The sequence below is a fragment of the Peromyscus californicus genome, unplaced genomic scaffold (genome assembly GCF_007827085.1).
Source record: "Peromyscus californicus insignis strain IS unplaced genomic scaffold, ASM782708v3 Scaffold_12__1_contigs__length_115047231, whole genome shotgun sequence".
NCBI lineage: Eukaryota > Metazoa > Chordata > Mammalia > Rodentia > Cricetidae > Peromyscus > Peromyscus californicus.
Genome location: NW_026294413.1, coordinates 112,138,796 through 112,160,953, shown reverse-complemented (window position 1 = coordinate 112,160,953; position 22,158 = coordinate 112,138,796). Strand labels below are relative to the sequence as shown.

The following is a 22,158-nucleotide window of genomic DNA, read 5'->3' as shown; positions in this document are numbered from 1 at the left end:
CTCTGGGGACACATGTGCCGCACAGAGTTCAGCTCTGCTTCTGGGATGGTTACATTTTCCTATGGGCATATCATTCATCTCATCACCTAAAGAACTATCCAGTATGAATGTGATTCCTTTGTAACAAAGAGAAGAATAAAATAATTGGACATGCTTGACAACTTTCATTGAGCCCACTTGCCCCAAAGCTGTAAATAGTTGAAAACCTAATGTTTACCTAATGCAACTGAAACCTTGTCTATGGGAAGGTTTCAAACCAGCCACCACCAAAGGGGTGACAGCACTGAGACCCAGTGACAGTGTCTCTTGGGAGATTTAGTAGACTATGACTTTCAGTGGTAGCATACATAATTGTATTGCCTGCCAAACATTTACAAAACCTCAGATATATTTTATTAAAAATCAAATAGAAGGAATCAAAAATCTTATAAATATATTCTATTAAGTGAATTAAAAGATCTTCTTTGCATTATTCCAATCATCATTGCCAGGGAAGTCAGAAACATCCTAAATATGTTCCTGTAGGGAGTCATTTAAAGACTATATTGGGAGACGAGATGTTGCTGAGTATTTAGATCAATCCCAAAGAAATGCATGCATCAAACTAAGGAGATGGCTTGGGATAAGAACTCTTGCTAAACAACCATGAGAAACCGAGTTCCAATTCCCAGAATTCACATAAAAGCCAGATGCAGCATGTGAGTGCCCACTCTTCCTAAAGGGAGAGGGAAATGGAGGTAGGAGGATCCCAGAAGTTCTTGGGCTGCGTAGCCTGGAGTATGCACAGAAAAGAGACCCTGCCAATATGAGGAGAGAGAGAGAGAGGAAAGGGGGGAGATTCATAAAGGAGACAGGGGTTAGGAGAAGCTTTGTATCTAAGTCCAACAACTTCAGACCCAAGAGAAGAAACACAAGGCATGAAGGCTCCAGGTGGTCCTTCTGAGGCCCAGCAGGACTATCTCTGGTCATTGTCCTAAGCAGGCTTTGCCCTAGAGAATCCACAGATGGTGAAAGCTCCAGTCTGACAGGGCACAGAGAGCAGTAAAAGAAGTCAAGCCAAGTAGACAAGTTACCAGTGAATACAAACTGCTTGTGTGATTTGCACACGTGTTGGTTTTGTCTCCACAGCAACGACTGAGAAAAGTATCACTGTAGCAATAGAAGAGCAGGCACCAAGTGCAGTGATATGCTGTGAGTTGTCCAATGGGTTTGGGACACTGGACTCTGGACTTGGTCATGCCAGACTTCGGAGCTTGAGTGGAGTGCAACATGCCTGCTGTCAGCTGACACCTCACACTGTCTCCACCTGCTCCTCTGGGAAGCCCTGATGGCTTTGAAAGAACATGATCCAAGCAACCATGAAGCCACCATGCTGCACAGCACAGTGAAAACTGTGAGTTCAAGCCACTGCCCTTTCCTGGAGACTCACAATAGAAAAAAGAGCCGGCAACTGTTCCTCAGAGCTAGAAGGGCCACTGAGATCACTATGCATCAGCAGCTGAAGGAGCACCCAGTTAAGTCTCTAGAACTGATCTTTTCTTTAGCTGTCACCTATTAGCACCTTCACTGTAGCTAAAACTTAACCATTTTCTGATCAAACACTGGTTGTGTTATTTCTCACAAAGGGAAACCCATTTCTGACCTCTGCCTCCTCAGCTCTAAGCACAGTGCACATTGTATTTAATGCGTCTCACTTCTAAGTAAACTAGATCCAACACAACTCCTCTTCTTTACTATGCTTTGTTTGTGGAGAGCTGTACTCTGTACTCACTGTGAACTATCTTTTTCCACTGTACTTTTTGGTTTTGTTTCGTTTTACAAACCACATTAGCTAAAACATATTATATTTAATTCTCTTCCACCATTGTATTTTGAGCAGCGTAAGTTCTTCTCTGTTTTTCTGCAAATCTCATCTGGTATTTGTTTCTGTTTCCTGTACTTATCTCCATCAAGTGCAGATAAGAGTCATACTCTGATAGTGCCAAGCTTTTACTGAGCATTGTGGGATTACATTTATAAAAGGCTTTTGATGCACTTGACCAATCAAAGAGTTCTTTGTACTACTTCCAAAATTTTCAATCCCTCATACAAAGCCAGTAGTTAAGAGAGCTGTCAGATTCATGGCTGCAATAGTTTTCAATTACTCTAAAGCAGAACCTGTCTTCTTTCTAAACCTCCTGGCCTTCATGACTTGCTCTGATCTAATACTGTGATTAAGAAATAACTTATCAACATTACACTACCCCTCAGTCTAGCACTCCTGTGTCATAACATTCATTTATGGTGTTAGCCTGATAATTTAGTATTTAAAGGTTTTCCTTTGTTGTTGTTGTTGTTGTTGCTATGGTTATGATTGATTTTGGGGTTTTGAGACAGGTTTTCACATAATCCACACTGACTTTACTCTGTAGTTAGGTATGACCTTTAACATCTGATCCTCCCACCCCCTCCCTCCCTGTGGGTATTACAAATATGTGCCACTATGCCTGGTTTACTTGGTACTGTGGATCAATCTTAGAACATTTTGAAGACTAGACAACTGATCGACCATCCAAGCTACAGCCCCATAACCAGCAACAGCATTTGTAACAGGAATAAAATCAATGTGTGGCTGAACTGCCAACATGCCCTTGAATTTTGTCACTAACATCATACCAACTACAGTCTCCTATGTTTCCTGATGTTTTTTTAAGATATGTTTTTGTATTCTTCTCATTGATAATAAGATTAAGAGGGGTCAAAGAACTTGCTGAGAGAACTGTCAAACAATTCACTGACTGATTCATCATCCTTTGTTGTATTTTACTGAGATATGAACACAACATGAGATCTACCTTCTTAAAATGGTAAGTGCACAGCATAGTATTGTCAAATGTAGGCAAAGGGCTGCACAGCTGGTCTCCAGAATATTCGTCCTACATCCCAGACACATGACACCCACTGCACAACACCTCACTGTCCCAGTCCCCCACAAGCTTCTGACAACCGTGGTTTTATTGCTCCCAGGAGCTAGACTCTCTTAGAGGCCTCATGCAATTGGAATCATACAGACTTCACCTTCTGTAACTGCCTAACTTTGTTTAATGTTGTGCCTTTAGACTCCTCCAAACCATCATCTCTCGTGGCTAAATCCTGTCTTTCTTGAGGTTGAAAAGACTCTTGTATGTGTAAACCACACTGTCTTCATTAGATTACCCATGGGTGAACATCTAGGTTATCATATCTTTTAGCTATACTGAACACAGCTGCAATGGACAGGGTACTGCTAACATCTCTTTTAAAGCTTGGTTTTAATGCTTTAGGTAGATACTCAGAAACGGGGTTTCTGGGTCACAAAGTAATTATACTTCCATTTCTTAGGAAGCTCCAGGCTGTTTTCCAGAGTGGCAGCAGCACTGAGTCCTGCCAGTGTTGCTCACCCCTGCCAGCTTTCCTGACTCTTCACCAGCACCTGTTTTCTTCCTTTCAAACAACCACAACTCTTCTTTTGAGATTATAATTACACTTCTCCTTTCCTTTCCTCCCTCCAAACCCTCCAGTATACCCCCTCCCACTCTTAAATTCACAGTCTCGTCTTTCATTGACTTATTACATATGCATATATGTATATGCATGCATATTCCTAATTATAACCTGCTCTTTCTGTATACTGTTACTAGTATGTGTGTTTTCAGGGCTGACCATTGGGCACTAGACAACGAACTGACGTGCCCTTTCCTGAGGAAGACCATCTCTCCCACTCCTAACTTTCCTTAATTGCCTGCAGTTCTTTGTGTATGGCTGAGGCCTCATGAACTTTCCCTGATCACTTTGGGATGTCCACTGGTGTCGTCCTTGTTCAGCTCATGGTCGGGCAGTCACATTGTCACACTTTATGGGTATAGCTTCTGATATCACCAGGAGCTACCATTTCATAGAAACTCCTGATCCTCTGGCTTTTACAATCTTTCCATCCCCTCTTCCACAATGTTTCCTAAGCCTTAGGTGAGTGTTTTGTAGATGTATCCATTGGGACTAAATGTGTGTCTGTGTGTGTGTGTGTGTCTGTGTGTGTGTGTGTATGTGTGTGTCTGTGTGTGTGTGTGATGTCATTGTGATTTTTCATCCACAGTCTGAATGATCAGTGGTACTGACCATCCTGTCATTTCACATGTCTGTTAGCCACTTACATTCTTTTAAAAGTTCTACTCCTATCACTTGCTTGTTTTAAAAATTAGATTATTTGGGTCAGTGTTCAGAATTTGGTTCTTGCTTACATATTCTGATAGTGTTTATATATTAAACCTTCATCAGACATGTGGTTTAGAAATGTGCTCTCTTTCTCTGTAGGTTACTGTTCTTGGACAGTTCCTTGGCTGTGTACAACTATGCTGGTTTGGTATGCTTCATTGGTCTGCTTCTGCTTCTGTCTCTTGTGTCATAGCTAAGAAAAAAATTGCATGAGCTCATGTCATGAATACTTTCCCATACACTTTGTTCTAGAAGGTCTATATATATTCTAGCCTGGCAATTTTTAGTCCATTGTGAGGTATTTATTATGTGTGGTATAAATGACATTAGACCCCCCTCAAACTATTTTCAACCAACTGCTATAACAGTGTCTGATGGCAACTGTCCATCTCATCTGTACCCCCAACTTCCTCAACATCAGCACCATCCTTTGGGAATCTGTCACAGTTGTTTCCCACTCTCCACCTCTCAGCACTTAAAGAATAAACGTCTGCTGTGGGATGTCCTGTATGCTGTGAATATATGTTGCTATGATTGATTGATAAATAAAACACTGATTGGCCAATAGCCAGGCAGGAAGTATAGGATAGGCCGGACAAACAGAGAAGAGAGGCTGGAAGGTGAAAGCTGGAGGAGACGCCAGCCTGCCGTCCAGGTAGCAGCATGTAAAGGCAGCAGGTAAAGTCACAGAACACATGGCGACATATAGATTAACAGAAATGGGCTGAGTATAAGAGTAAGAGCTAGACAATGATAGGCCTGAGCTAATGGCCGAGCAGTTTAAATAATATAAGTATCTGTATGTTTATTTTATAAGTGGGCTACGGGACTGCGAGGGCTTGGCAGAACCCGGAGAGAAAAACTCTAGCTTCAAATGTCTTCTTCCAAATTCATACTGACAGCAACATTTCAAAGTGATTCTATATGCTTTATAGTCATTTTGAAAGAATGGGTGAGTTAAATACACAGCAGGAATCAGCACCCAGGATTGGGTCACTCTCTTTTCTTTTCTTTTTTTTTAATTTTATTTATTTTTTATTTTATTAAATTTTCTATTCATTTTACATACCAACCACAGATCCTCCTCTCCTCCCTACTCCCATCCTCCAGCCTTCCCCCGCAACCCATCTCCCATTCCCACCTCCTCTAAGGCAAGGTCTCTCATGGGGAGTTGACAGAGTCTGGTACATTCAGTTGAGGCAGGTCCAAGCCCCTCCTCCCTGCACCAAGGCTGCACAAGGTGTCCCACCATAGGCACTGGGCTCGAAAAAGCTGACTCATGCACCAGGGATGAATCCTGATCCCAATGCCTGGGGGCCCCCTAAACAGTTCAAGTTGAACAACTGTCTCTCCTATCCAGAGGGCCTAGTCCAGTACCATGGGGGCTCCACATCTTTTGGTCCACAGTTCATGCATTTCCACTAGTTTGGCTGGCTGTCTCTGTACATTTTCCCATCACGATCTCGATGTCCCTTGCTTATAGAATCCCTCCTCTCTCTCATTGATTGGACTCCTGGAGCTCAGACTGGCACCTGGCCATGGATCTCTGCATCTGCTTCCATAAGTCACTAGTTGAAGGCTCTATGATAACAGTTAGGGTATTCACCCATCTGATCACCAGAGTAGGCCAGTTCAGGCACCCTCTCAACTACTGCCAGTAGTCTAAGGTGGGGTCATCCTTGTGGGTCACTCTCTTCTCAATGTGTCTTCTTCCTTATCTTGGTACCTCTGGAATGAGTTCAATGTTTCCATCCATTTGCCACAACAGAGGAGAATGACCACACTTAAAGTCTCCCCCAAGCACAGCAAGAATGCAGCTGCTGCTTCCCTGCTGCTTATGGCATTGCCTCATATGCATTACCTTGCCTCCACTTTAGCCTCTAATAACAAATTCACACTGTCATTTTGCTAATGCCTTGACAGACCTACACTAGCATTGCTCTGGATAAACACTTCCTTCCCAAAGAACTACCAGAAAGAATAATTTCCCTTTAATTTACTCCCATGTTTTACCTGCTAATTATTTTTGAAACATTTTACAGTATATTGTGTGGCCCTATTAAACAGAAATTCCCTCTTTAATTCTGTACCACTGCTGCCCACCCTCCAGTAATCATTTTTACACTAAATTGTCAGTTCTGAAATGGCACTTTACTAATTGTAATAGTCATAGTTAAACTCAGGGAAGGAGGTATCGTTTGCAACAGTTTTTCTCATCTGAAACATGTATCAATGTATCAGAGCTCTTTGTTCTTTTTTTAAAGTTTAATTTACCTCCAAACAAACAAATCTGAGATTAAAATACAAAGTCTCCTTTGCTTTACAGTCTTTGCAATGAAGCAGGTAATTTGTACCATGCATGATGGAACTGTACTGACTGGGCAGAATCAATGGCAAAGAAGGAAAACAGTAATCCATCAAAGGATCACAGCCTATCAATCAGTCAGCAGCAAAATGACTGTGTTGCCCAGCGGCAAGCCATCATCACACACACTTTCCTCTGTGACTTCCACACCACACACACTGATACTGAAATGCAGGCTATCCTACCTGAGCCTTCAGCCAAATGCCTATGGGAAGGAACTGCAAAACCATAAACTCCCAGCCCTTTAAAAACCTTCATAATGGATAAAATATGCAAATACAGTCACCAGCATTCCCAGGGAGGCTAACTTGTAAACGACTGAGTGTTATTGGAGCTGACTTTCAAATGAAAAATTTAGATAAGATAGCAAAGCTATTTTTCACAGCCTTCCTGATGTGGTCCTGGAGTTGATGTAGTAGTGAGAAATTATATACTTCATGATGCAATAAAAATGTTTGCGTTTTTTTTTTCCTCACCAACTTGGTTTATGAGGAATGATGCACATGCCTGCTGAAATATTGGGCAAATATCATCTACACAGGAGCATAACCCAGGGATGTAAGACTCCCGGTGCTCAGGGAAGCCTAGGTCTCCTTCTGGTGCCCTTGCAAAACAGAGTTCAATGTCACACTGAGTTACTTTTACTCAAGACTTTCTCACTAGCATATGCTATGTGACTACTAGAGATACTTTAGATATTATCTTGGGCTCTTGAAGCATTGAAGTGGAGAAGAGAGACCCAAGACTCTGAGCTCAGGCAGATTATATTGTAATCAACACTTTGTGCATTTGGAAAGAACAAAGTCGGAAGATACATATTTTGTTTCTGAAGGATTTGACATTGAAATTAACTCAGTTCAAATTAATTTCATTTTCCTACAGAATGTAGGATTCTTTTCAGAAAATGTTTGATATAGAAGACAAGCATTATTGGTCTGAGAGTCTTTCAACTATACATTTACTTCCTAGAATGTTCCGCTGTGAATCTTCCCAGACTACCAGTTAAAGTTATTCTACAATAAAAGGCTGAATCCAACCTGTAACTCCTATTTTTTTTTTTTATTTTCCTGCTTGTCTTTACTTTTTCTGAAATCCATCTGTGCTCCCAGCTTGCAGACAAGGTCTACTGAGCTCTGAGATTCAGCACAGATTTATTGAAATTTTGCCATTTAACAACTGAAGTGAGAAGATCATATACCTTAAGAACCTATCAATGATGGTCTCAATCAATAGCTGGCATCAATAAATCTTAAGTCTATGGACAGCCTTGCTGGAGCCAAGCAAGTGTTTTTTATACAGATAATGATGTCAGTTAGGCAGAGAAAAGGGGCAGATCCTAGTAGAGAGGAAGTGATTATGTAATGTAACATATGCAAATTGTAAATAAGCAATTTGTGTCATTACAGAATTCTGTATGTTCTTAGGAAGCCTTTCTGCCAGCCACTTAGAGACAAATGGAAGGTGCTAATAGCTCATTCATCCAAAACTTACTGATGCTTTGTGGTAGGCCCACCATATTGACTGTGTCTCAGATACTGTTCTGGATGACATATGCCAACTCATCTGATCAAGAGCAGATTTTCAGGTCAGATATTTCCTTTATCCTCATTTCAACAGATGAAGTGAACAGCACGTAGGCAGGTCATGTGACAACTAAATAATCCAACACCAGAGAAGGTTCTGCCAAACTTGTAGTCTTAACTACTCCATTTTACTGTTTTCAGGTTGGTTGCTTAATACATAGGTTTGTCAGCATCCTAATATTTTTGAGTAGATAAGGTCTTTAAACAGTGCAACTGAATAAACAAATTTCAAAAGTCCATCTGTCTTCCACGATGAGATGGCTAGTTAGAGGGAAATATGAAATTGGAGTGGGTCCTAGCACAAGGCTGAAGTTACATTCCACAGCCACAACTGTAATAATAGTTAACACTATTGAGTTCTTAAGTAACTGCAAGAATTGCAATCATTATAGGTAGGTAAATGCCCCTTAGCTCTACCACTTGATGAATTGGGTCCTGTCACCCATATATCATAGGAATACAACTATTGATCAGAGAGGAAATTTCTACCAAAGGTTCATAGTTAACAGAGAACAGGGCAAGGACCTGAACCCAGATTTGTACAGATTTAAACTGTTACACTATTCTACCAATTTTCCCAACTTACCAAACTTTTTTAAAAAGGAAGAAAGAAATACCCCTTAGTTTCTCTATGACCCTTCTCTGACCCATACCAGCCTAAAATGATATCTTTATTTTCTCGCTTCTGGGCAAAGCTTTGAGACTCCAGTGTTATCAAGCTGATTCTGTGGATGAATGCTCCAAAGAGATTGAGGAGAATATCTTTCATTCTCCTAGTCCTTCCAGGATCCAGATGTTCACAGAACCAAAGCAAGGTGGGCAGGAGGAAGTCACAGGATGGGAAATCTAACAGGGGATAGGCATGCAGCATTCTTCAGCCTCCCTGCCCACTCTGCTCTCCTGTCTCCCTTAGGCACTCTCAGCCCTGCTTCACATCCACAGCCCCACAGTGGCGCACTCTTAGTGACAGCTTGCGACTTCTGCACTGGCAAAAAACTGACACAAAATTGAGACTTCCATCTATTAGCCAAGTGAAGACTCTTGGAGTAAACAAGATCTAAGTGTCTGTGAAAGATGCTGAAGGACAGCATGCTTCCCTTGCTCACCTCCTCCTCTCACTCAAAGTCAAGTATTCAGTCAAGGGCAAATGTCCATTGCCCATCTCTACTTGGAAGATGGCATATATATATATATATATACTTCTCCCTTATTATATATGTACATGTTCTTATATATTAATGTAATATATTATTAATATAATATTTTAATATGTAATGTATATTAAGAATATATCTATTCTTCTCCCTTATTACTAATTTAGCTTCTCACAGAATTCAGGTATTTTGAATTAAGCATATGGCAAATTATAATATTGTTTTAAGCAATAAAAATAAAGGCCACATACATTGTTAATTATGTATCAAGTCCTGTGCTAGAATCTGACCTGTATTGTGGGCTGACTATCTCAAGAACCCTACAAGCAATTTTATTGCTATCTTTTATAAAGAAGCTCAATCCATAGTCACCGGGAACATTTCTTCATTTATATCAAACTCCAAACCCAGACTATGTAGCCCAAAGATTCTCTAATGTAACCCAACAAAGTATTTTTAGATCTGAAGTAATTTTTCTCATGACTTTGTAGCTATTTTTTATGTTTAATACAGAACATAAATCTCTAAAATGATTTTAGGGCATTTCATCAAAACAGGATCTCTCACACAAATGCTCTTGTGTCCTGCCTCCTGCAAGTACACAGCATGGGATCACAGACCAAGTGCAGTATCATAGGCTGAAAGCAACATAAAGAATCAAGATTTCTTCTGTCCATCCCAATAGGATTCTGAAATTATAAGCAAATCCAGCAAGAATAGTGTTTCATGACTGGCTTGTTCCATGATCATAAAGTTTCATGAACCATAGGAGTTACTTAAAATGCTCTTATCTGCTTAACAATAAATATAGTCTTTCTTGAAGTATTTCGGGGTAGGAGAGGGAGCCTCCATTCCTTGCACAATAAATTATCTCTGAAGAATTATTTTAAAATAGGCTGGAGAAAACAATGGAATTGTTAGAACAATTTATCACCTCAAACTTCCTTTTAACTGTTTCTTTTTCATTTGTTTACCTTACACACTAGAGAGGAGAAAAAAATCATTCACCTGCACAGAACACAACACACAGGCACACTTTAAAACAGCCACACACGGCCGGGCGGTGGTGGCGCACGCCTTTAATCCCAGCACTTGGGAGGCAGAGCCAGGCGGATCTCTGCGAGTTCGAGGCCAGCCTGGACTACCAAGTGAGTTCCAGGAAAGGCGCAAAGCTACACAGAGAAACCCTGTCTCGAAAAACCAAAAAAGAAAAAAAAACAGCCACACACAATCTGGTTAAAAGATGGGATAGTGTTTGTCTTAGAAAAGCCTTTGTTGCAAATCTTAAGCCAGAAAGTTCATTGTTTGAAGAGTGTATATAGATAAAGTACTTTTTTTTGAGAACTTCAATTTATGATGCACACAGTGATGTCTTTAAAAGCTTGACCTTCTATCCACTTAGCCACTGTCCTTCTGAAAGCTGAGCTTTCCACCGCCACCTCCCTCAACACCAGTGGTTCTCAACTTTCCTAATGCTGCAACCCTTTAACAGAGTAACTCATGCTGTGGCAACCCCCAACCATAAAATTATTTTCATTGCCACTTCGTAACTGTAATTTTGCTGCTGTTGTGAATAACAGTGTAAATATCTGATATGCAGGCTGGTCTTTGGTGATTGCTGTTAAAGGGGTCATGAGGTTGAGAGTCACTGCTCTACATTATCTATCATCTTGGGCCATTTGTCCTCACAGTCACTCTTCACAGGGTATGAATTCCTCTTTTTCAAGGAGACACGTTCTGCCCAGTTGCTTCATTGCACAGCTAAGGCACCATCACTTTCCTAATTAGAACACAGACTTTAACATAGGATCACAAATATCTGCTGCAATGAAGAGTCAGGTGTGGCCTCAGAAAAGACAACACATTTCCAGTGTCATGTTGGAAAGCTTTGCCCTCCCATTCAAGAGATGAAATGCGCGGTCTTCAGGCTGAGATTACAGAGTCCTAGGAAGTAACAATGGACTGTTTTCCTGTACCACAGTCTTGCCACATGTGCACATTAGTGATCCTGGCCCTACCTGGTCATGCCACATGGTCTGCCCTGAGTAATATAGAGAAGTGCTATCAATTACTCATGCGACCTTATCATTTGAGAATCGTTTGAAAGCCCCATCTACAGACTCAGATTCTCTAGGACAGGGTAAGACTCATAAATGTGCACCTATAACAAGTTCAGATGAGAGCTACATGTGCACCTGAGGACAAGACTGACTCACTTCAGTCTCAGATTCCAAAGCCCTCAGGGCAGTGTTCTCTGATTAGCCTGTGTCCCAGCTTTGAGAAACTCTTAGAAGGCACTTCCTAGCAAAGGTTGATTTGAAGAAACCACATTGCCTAAATGACAGGGGGAATGTGGAACTTGATGTAAAGGCTCCTCACTTGACCTGAACAAGCCAACTCTGGTTCATGCTGACCCATCTCATTCCCAAGCCTTTATGATCCAGGAGAGCTGTGAGCAATCTGCATCAAAAGCAAGCCACTCATGGGGCCAACTGTAATTCTGCTTAAGCTTGTCTGAACTTGCTTTTTTTTATCAGCACCCCCCCATAGTCCCTGAAGATTTCTTCTTTCAAAAAACTCACTCAAACACAAAAACAAATGTGATTTCACTAGCAAAACTAGCAACCTTTAAAGCAAAAAGCCCAAGTATTTCTGTTCTTAATACAGTCCCTTATTGTCTTTCCTCTTAACCATTTTCTTATGCAAAAACAAAACAAAAGTAAAATATTAACATCTCCTTAAAACTTAGTGAATTGTAAAGTCATCCAAAAGCCATATTGCTAGTACCATATTAATGCATTTAATTTGCTCATCCATTTGCTGCCATTAGAAAGCCAAACACCTAAACAACCCCAAAGCAAACAGCAACAACAGGCAGGAAAACAGCAGTTACAACCTGAAATGTCTACAGTACAAGTGAGTTGTAGTTTAAGTCAGAAAATGAGAGCTGAGGGGGAGAGAGCAGTAGGACAGAGAACTTCAGAGGTTTAGCCTGATCTAAAAAGAGGCCAAACTTTAATTGTATTCACACTAATGGGATCATATTTAGGGTTGTTTCTGTTTTCTGTTTTTAAGTCTTGGTCTTCTTTTATATGAGCAGTGGTTTTAAATTGAATTACAAATGCTATAGGTGAAATACATATTCTCTTTGCTGGGGGTGGTGGTACATACTTTTAAATTCAACAGAGGCTTGTGGGTCTCTGAGTTCAAGACTAGCTGAGTCTACATAAAGTGTTCTAGGCCAGTTAGGACTCTATAGTGAGAACCTGTCTCTAATGAATAAATAAGTAAAATTATACTCTAAAAAGGATTTACCACTAAAGATTACACCTGTCTTTGGAAGAGTCTGAGATGTGCAACTTACCTTTATCCAGTTCAAGAATGAGATGACTCCAAGTCAGTCAGCCTTTTGAAGGATTCAGCCTCCCTCTGGGCTGTCTGAACACCTTCAGTGTAGGCCAGTGGTGTTGACAAGTATCCCTTGTCCTTCATGGATGCTGAACTTCAATTACTGTTCCCCTGGGTACTGGACAGTGTAGTCAGAAAGTTTCTCCTGTCAGGCAGCAACCCCACCCCCACTCCTCAGTCCTCAGAAGCTTATATTAATTATAACTGTTTGGCCATTAACTCAGGCTTATTATTGACTAGCTCCATTTAAATTAACCCATAATTCTTATCTATGTTTAGCCATGTGGCTTGGTACCTTTTCTCAGACATTCTCATCTTGCTTCCTCTGCATCTGACTGGTGACCCCTGACTCAACCCTTCCTCTTCCCCCGAATTCTTTCTCTACTCACCCCACCTATACTTCCTGCCTGCTACTGGCCAATCAGCATTTTATTAAACCAGTGTACAAAAGCATTATCCTACAGCAGGAGAGGTTCTGCTTTTCTGTGATGTTTTCTTAGCCTCACTCACTACAAGTCACAAAAATTAAGCAAATTTGTGCTTCAAGATGCAAGGGTCAAGTTAATATCCCAGGGTCTATCTTTTCCCTGAGCTGTTGGTCCCTCTGAATCTTGGCTGCTTTCCTGCTCTGCCAGTCTCTTCTACTGTGAGAGACTATTTCCCTTTTGTCAACAATGGGCCTTTCAGTGTTTAAAGAAGTGCTGTTGTCACAAATTACTCCAATTGCACCAAAGCTGAAGTCCCCAGACAGATTTAATTGTCATGTAACCATTTCTCCAACAAATAAGGTTTTCAATCTAGAATTTCAGAATCAAAATTAATTTTAAATAATTAATTTACACAAACCACATAGGAATCATTTTTGGTAAGACTGATTGAATATGTGATAATATATATCTATTCAATCCAGTAAAAATAAGACAGCAACGAGTTCTTCAGGTTCAGTGATCTCTTTTGAGATAGGTATCTGAGGCAATTTTTGCAATTTGTCAACAGTCTTAGAAGAAATCTAAAATAACCACAAGTCAGTGTTATTATTTGGAGTTCTTGAGAAACATTTGATACATATTTGATGATAAATGGACACAAGGCAGAGAAATCATTTCATCTAATACAGCAATAAAACAGCAATAAGCCACCCTACCCTTGTGCTTATCAGAGAGCAAGATGAGAAGGATGCTGGTAGAATATCACTCCATAGCTGCCAGTAATAGTGCAGCCCAAAGGAAAGAGACAGACAGTTAAATGGGAGCATCATTTCAGTACAACTTAGTATCCTAGATGAAGATCTATGTAGAGGGATGGAGAAAGAGTAAGCTATCCCTTCAACCTGGGACTTCCAAAATACCTAAAATTTCACCCACAGAAGAAAATAAAAGAGTGATAAGAAAGATACATTTTGATCATAAAAACCTTAATGGCTCTTTCTGAATATTGCTCAGCTAGTATATATATCTAATCTAATGTAGGAAGAGTTGTCCACCATTCAGACAGCTTGAGAACACAGCAGAGGACTTGGGATGGGATTGTTTTTAGAGCCTTCTGATGTGAATTTTCTAGGACTGCAATCAACCACAGTAGCATGTTCTTGTTGGGAAGGTTCTATGCTCATCCTTAGCATGTCTATCTACCATTGTGTTATTATTACAAAAAGAAAAAGAAAACAAAAACACATCTCCCAGGCATTCTCTATAGAAATGACATCAGAAAACAAAGTCTAAGAAATTGCTTGATTTTCCACATTTTTAAGAATTTTAAGATTGAGTCACTGAAGATATAGATCTGAAAATACAAAACAATGACTTTTGTATGGTATAGTGTAACAAATTGTATTAACTGGGGAGAAAAGACAGCACTTCCTAAATGTACAAGGTACCATGCCAAAAATATTACAGAAAGTGTGTCCATCTTTGCAACAAGTCATGAGGTTGTGAAGTTTTTATGGATTAGGAAAATGAAGCTCAGAGTAGTTTAAGAATTTACTCAAGGTTAGGCAAGTAGTGGAGAGTCGATTTGAAACTTGGTCCCTGGATGCTCCATCAAAAGCTCTTAGCCACATGACTTTATTGGCCTCTTGGACTACATTGATCATTTTAATGTCTATCTGCATACTCCCCACACTTTACTAATGTAACTATGGATTATGGATATGTGCCTTTCCTAGCTGCTCTTAAAGTATGAGCTAGATATAAAATTAATGACATCCTGGGGGCTGTGATTCTTCCCTAGAATATCTTGCAAAGCATGTGGTTTATGAAATCTTTATATCTAGTTGAAATGTGTTTACTAAGCTCTGCCAGGAAACTCATTTTGTGTTGGTATTACACACTGTCAGTACAAGCTGCTATAGGCCTAAGAAGCTTCCATACCAAGTGCCCCTTCCCTCCATATAATTCCCTAGCTCTGACAAATGAAGTGCCTGGTCCAATATCCTTTTCCACAATGCTAAGCCTCCATGAAGGTACATTAGATGAGAAAGCTTCAGATCTCACCAGGAGTCTGGCTCAATCCATGCTGCTGCTGCTGTGTGTCAGTGTGTAGAACATGAGTTTCAGAAGAGGCACAAAATTGTGTTTATCACCTAGAAATGTCTCATTGCAGCTAGTAGAGATGCATTCCTGTTTTCAGAAGAGGCATAAAATTGTGTTTATCACCTAGAAATGTCCCATTGCAGCTAGTAGAGATGCATTCCTGTAATCCCAGAACCTAGGAATAGGGAGTCCAAGAATAGCTAGGACAACATGGCTACACTGTGAGAAGGTATCTCAAAAACAACCAAATAAAAGAAATATAAAAAAAGAAACTTCACACTGCAAACCTGCATTTCGGTGAACATTTAGAAAGTATAGAGAAATGAATAATCTATCCTCTGGGAAAAATTATGCTGTGAGCCTTAGTCTTCCCAGTAGCAACCTTATGATGGTGGTACATGCAGAAGCATTTTAGAGATTCTTCAGTTATAAGAAGAATGTGTATAGAGAGATGGTTAAAAAATACATACAACACACACACACACACACACACACACACACACACACACACACACACACACACACACACACCATCTGGGCCCCAAGAGCAATGCAGGGCATATTTTTCAGATGCATGCATACAGGTGACAAAGAAGAAAACAACAGCTGAATTCCACCCTGGAGGAAATTAGCTGGGAACGAGATAGTGGGTTTCTACAGCGATGAGAAAAGGCTAGAGCAGTTGATCGGCAGGATAGAAAGGAACAAGAGAGCACAGGGAGAATAAAGTGGCTCCTGTAATACTCCCGTGATTCATCGGTGTTGAAGCATCGAGAGGCAATGACTCATGTCATAGCAGAAGATCATGTGGCAAAAGAGCCAAGAAACCAGAAACACCAAGGAAAGACTGCGGGAACTCAAGCAGGAGCGTCCTGCTAAGAAGGCAGTGAAAGTACACCTTTAATATCATTGTTACTGGAAACTTCAGGGTATACCCTGTTGAGCACCATAAGTTAGCATGGAAATCTCAGTTCCTCTTGGGGTTCTTAGTCCCACTAATAAAAGATTTTAAGAATGGACTTAGAAGGAAACTCAAGGACCATTTTATTAGCGTTACAGAGATGAACTGTGGGGCAGGCAAGCTGTGAATCTCTACAGCTTCCTTGAGAAAGACAATGGAGGAAGGAAGAGAAGAAGCCATACCTTTGTGAGGTAGGCATGGAGATGCAGCATGCAGTCCCATGGCAAAAGGAAAGTACCAGAGGAAGTGTGCTTGTGCTCTGGCCAGCATTGGAAAGAAAAAGACAAAAAATGAAGGAGGAGTTAAAGGTATGCCTTTCCACATCAGCACTCAGAATGGGGACAGACCTCACAGAGCCTTGTGGCAGCTCTGCAGCTACTGCACAAAACAGTGACTCTGTGAAGAAAAAGCACATGCTCTCATGAGGGAATAATTACTCCTCCCACCTCTTAAACAGGGCATTAGGGGAATCCACCTTCCAAATGGGTAATCATTTTGCTAGATGATTGAAAGGTCCAACTGGGTAAATTCTTACATTTTCAGTAGCTTGGAATATTAGTCTCTACCCAGGCTACATGGAGATTTTATTCTCTTGATCAGGAAGAAATAGCTTTCTTTTAATGAGCCTCAATAGAACCTTGATCAAAGCTATTGTAACAGAATGATCAGGTTTCAGAGTCTGTGAGCAATTTACCAAAAGTCAAGTATACATAGAGCATAATGGATAAATCAGAGTTCACAGAGAGGCCCATTAATTCTCCAGGGCCTCAGCATAGAGACAGGAATATCTAGGCATGCATTTCTGAGAAGGAAAACATCACTGTGCTTGAGTACATGGGGAAATGTCAAGTAGGCTGTACATTTCAAATGCTATATGAATGGCTATTTTTGTGCAGCGGGATCACAGTGGATTCTGTTAGGTACCACTTGACCTTAACCATCAGAAAAGAAAGAAAATGAAAAAGTTAAATGTATCTTTACTTTTCTATGCTCAGGACAATTTTTTTATTTCAAAATTATTCAGAAAACCTATGCGGAAAACAGGCATGTCATGTTGGAGTTAAAAGAAGTCATTGATTATATTACCTCATATTCTACTATAAAACTGAAAATGTGTGATTCAACCTAGTCTCATGGGAGGTTGGACCTGAGGGGGTGATGATCAGAAATGAAGGGGGCCGCTAAAGAGAGCCACTGTAAGACTCTTTAGAATCTGTGTAGTCCCCACCGCAAGACGTTCTAAAGTCGCCCTGTGAGAACCACTGACAGGATCCACTGTGAACACAGAAATCTGCAGTCAGCCCTCTGATCTGCTGGCCTGAAAGAAGGCTAAGTCACTGATGAGCAAAAAGATTATCAACAGGAAGCTGCGAGAGGGAGAATGTGAGAGCAAGACTGAAGTCCACACTGGAAGCTGTGCTCTTAACATGCAGAGAAGACAGACGAAGGCACTAAGAAGGGAGGGGCGTTTGCAGGGGAGGAACAACGTGACCACTCTAATTCTTGCAATGGAAGTTTAAAAGTCCAAAAAGTTTCAAAAGATGATTTTCATAAAGACGTAAACCTTTGTGTGAGCTCTTAGAGAAGATGAGGACACTGGTTTGCATTAATTAACATGGGGAATGTAATGATCTACTATTGAGGGAGGACTTTGCAGACTATTCAAATAAACTCTATAAGCAGATAAAACTCACAACCCACACTTGCAGTAGTTTGCTAAACTGTATGATGGAGGCTTGCTCCTAGGAGACCTGAGTTCCTTCCCTAGCACCCACATGGTAGTCACAACTATCTGTAACTCCAGTCTGAGGGAACCCAAATGCCTCTTCTGGTCTCTGAGGGTACCAGGCATCCACATGGTACAAACAAAACACATAATCACATAAAATAAAAAAATCTAAAACATAATTAATTGAAAGCTAGGATGGGTAGCAAATGCCTACTGATCAAAGGCTCAAGGGGAGAATGAGTTTGGGTCCAGCCTGGTCTATGTAGTAGGACCTTTCCTAAATAATTAATAATAATAATAACAATAATAGTCCCACAGTTTTACTACATGGAAATATATCAATTACTATAAAAGTTCTTATGCATTGAATATTTCAGAAAAAAATCCATATTTTTGTTAAGAATTCTACAAGGATGACAACCGATTAGGACTTGTGAGAGGGGTGAGTTTCGATGTACCTAGCCCAGAGCCAAATTAATTGGGGTTATTATTAGCGCCCTCAATATTCATTTCCATCTCTCTGTGCATCCCCTAACATTTCTATGACTATCAGGTAAATCCTTTTGAACTGAATTAAGGCACGACTGAAATTTCCACCAAACCCAAAAGCTAAGAAAGCCTTCAGATAGCATCTGAAGTTTGTCAGGAGATGTTACCAGCTTGGCTCTCACCACCATGTGCCACCAAAGCACATGGAGAGCCTGGATTTGGGACATCTTTTAGTCTTCAACGATAAGAAATTAATTAAAAAACAAAAACTGAATAGCATTGCATATCTTCACTTGAAGACCAAGGACAGTACACTGAGTAAAGAAACCAGATTGCCTAGCTACACAAACATCCCCAGCGAGTCACCCCGTCAGGGGGCAATCAGTGCAGAGCACAGGCCTGAGGCTTTGACCAAGTCTGACAAGACAGGAAAGAGAGAGTTACAGCCTTGGTAGAGAAAAATGGGGACCAGGTTGACTAGTAAAAGAAGCCATCTTTATGCCCCAAGAGGATACAGGGAACACCCAGCTCCAAATCTCAAGCACAGTTCAGTAGTAATAACTCCAAATGACATTTTAAGACTCATGATTTTCTAGGAGTTTATTTTTTCAGTGGGAAGTCAATAATATAAAGTTTTTTATATCTATATTTCTGTGGAATTCCTCATATAAATAAATGCCCAAACCTGGGGCAGGGAGGGTGATGCTCTTCACTGGTCTTCATTTCAGATCCTGCAAGAATGAACTCTGGTCACAAGTCAAAGTTCAATAAAGGCAGCAGAGGCAGCCACACCTGACAGTAACACCCTACTAACAGAGTCAAGAACTAGTAATCTTCCTGGGCTGTACATCAGTCACTTAACATGTATCAGTCTACACCAGTGATAATCCTGGAAGGGGCTGAGAACTCACCCGTCTTATAGATGACCAAAAGAGAAGCTTGGGGAAATTCAACCAAAAGCCTAAGGGGACTCCATTAGTCAAAAAAAAAAAAAATCTAGTGCTTATTGGGGAAGGATTCAACAGGAGACACTGTCATAAGGAACAGATACCTAAGACAGAGAAAATGCAGCTCAGTGGCAAGGAACTCCCTAGTATACAAGGGGGCCTTAAGTTTGATCCCCAAAACCACAGAAATAAATAAAAGCTACTTGTGATTTGTGAGGCCAAGAAAATGTGGCCAAACAAAGGTATTTAAAGCACCCGATGTAATGAATTCAAAGCAGTGATTACTAATTAGTGCATGGCTCTCCTGGCTGCCAACGCTGGTGCTACAGTGCTGGAGCTTATTTGAAAGGCGGCTGCTCTCGAGTTGATTAAATTTCTTTCCAAAATCTTGTTTACATTATTAATTTCCACAGCAACCGTCTTCACAGACGTGTAAACCTACACCTGGTCCCTCAAGAATTAACACATATTTTTAATCAAAATGGTCTGGAATAAATTATTATTTTATAGACTTTTATTACCAGTATTAATTCTAAATACATGAGATTTTAAAACAAGAGACATTGAAAATATACAAATACAGGTGTCCTAAACATCAAAATATCTAAAGATTATATGAGGACTCAGCTGACTTCCGATTACTAAAAATGGATAGGGAGGCACTTTAGTTTACATGAATAATTTAAAACTTCAAAGAAGGCAAATATTTGTCAAAAATTTACAAACTTCAAGCAATAAACTAAAATTGTCTTTTAAGAAATACTAAAATAAAACTAGTCACCATTAGAAAAATTTGACACATTGTTCTCTTATGATCCAAATTATAGTAACAGAGATTTGTGCATAATAATGAACAGTTTAATTATTTTAGGCCTGACCAGATTTTTTTTAATTAAGTGCCCCACAGAACTTAAATGTGAATGCTTCTATTTTTGTTTTACTACCCTTCAGCAGACACTTTTTAAAACACAGTCCATTTCTTGATGTCCACAGAATGGCAAAAAAAATTCACATTTTTAGTTTGCTAACCCTCCCTCTCCACCTCTCCCTCCCAGTGTGTGTGTGTGTGTGTGTGTGTGTGTGTGTGTGTGTGTGTGTGTGTGCATGTGTGTGTGTGTCTGTCTGTCTGTGCGTGAACATTCGCATGTGTATGCACACAGGTGGTGAATATTGGCGCAGATTCATGTGGAGGGCAGAAGACGACCGCTGCTGTTGTTCAGAGTTGCTGTTGCTCCTCAGTCGCCGCCCCCCTAGTTTTTAGAAGATAGGGTCTCTAACTTGAAGAGGCTGGCTGGCCAGTGAGCCTCAAGCATCCACCTGTCTCCATCTCCCCAGCCTTGTGCTCCACCATGTCTGGTGTCGTTGGTTTTTCACATGGGTACTGGGGAGTAGCATGGACAGCTGCATGCTTTCAAGGCACACACGTTACTGAGGCATCACACCAGCCCACTATGTCCATGTTTCTCTAGACATAAACAGTGGACTTTGTTTTAGATCATGTTAACACCTCTTGCTTCACTCTTTAGTCCTTACAAGCTAACTACTTTTCAGCTGCAGAGAGGCTGGACTTGGCTCAAGTGTTCTTTGCAAAACTCCACTGCCTCTTACATCCCAGGTCCCATCACGAATTTGTTTAGACAGTCGAAGACAGCTCCAGCAGCTAACTGACTGAGAGGGGAAACTAGAAATAAACAGGGTGTAAAAGAATCAGAAAGGCTGCTTCAGGGCAAGTCTATGTCCCCAGGTGCTACATCATTCCAGCCATGAATCTCAGCTTGGATTTACGTGTGTCACTTCTCTAACTGATTTCTTTGCCACTGTTTCAAGACGAGGTGATAATGTAAAGCTTTTTAGGAAATGCCTGACACTCAGTGTATACACAATGAATTCGTAAGAATATGTCATTACTGTATACACTAGAGTGTGTGCCAGGATGAGCTGTGTAGATGATGCTCATAAGAACACTATGGAAGAACACATTCTGAATGTGCACAAGCTGGAAGGAGAGATGAAGAACCCTTGAGTAACATGTATTTGAATTCTAGGAGGAAAACAATGCAACCAAATATTGCCCAAGAAAGACAGTCAAGGAAAGATGTGGCTTTCTGTGAGGTGACTGTTTCATGTCAGGGCCAGATCACATGAGATGCTGGCTATGATGGTGGGCTGATGGGGACCATCACCTTCTTCATCTGTAATGTCATGGACCATGTCACATTTTGGTACAGGAATGCTGGGAATCGTCACCATCTTCTTCTATAAAGTCATAGATGTCACATCTTGGCACAGAAATGCTCATCTGCTACAGTTATCCCTTCAGTCTGACAGAAGGAGAAAGCAACTGGAAAACAGCTTCTATTACTCTGGTAAGTGCCTCCAATAATTAACATTCTGGAACATGTTAAAAGCATATGAGACCACTGGGGAGGGTGCCTCCCTAAAAACACAAAATCAGAAACCCGAAATGTAAGGTTAAAAACATAGAAGAAGGGGGAAAAAACTCCAAAATGCCATCTACTTTGTCTCGTGTTGGCTTTCTGCTGGGGACATTGGGTCTGCCCTTAAGAGTATAACATGGTTCTTATCTAATACAGGAACAGCACACACAGAATATCCTTGGACAGGGGCAATGCCATCTGTATGGGAGAAATAATTGAAACAATTGATTAGCTTGTACAAGTAAGGAATACAGAGAAGAGCTACCCTTTTTTACCTGTGGTAGTGACTGCATAGTCAAGATTTATTTTAATAAAAGTTGGTC

The 22,158-nt window shown here is 40.6% G+C and overlaps 1 protein-coding gene across 7 annotated transcripts in view; it reads right to left on the bottom strand.

The window, feature by feature from the left end:
• Fhit (fragile histidine triad diadenosine triphosphatase) overlaps positions 1-22,158 on the bottom strand; it is a 1,554,732-nt gene that overhangs the window by 733,797 nt on the left and 798,777 nt on the right. The gene's annotated exons all lie outside the window — the stretch shown is intronic.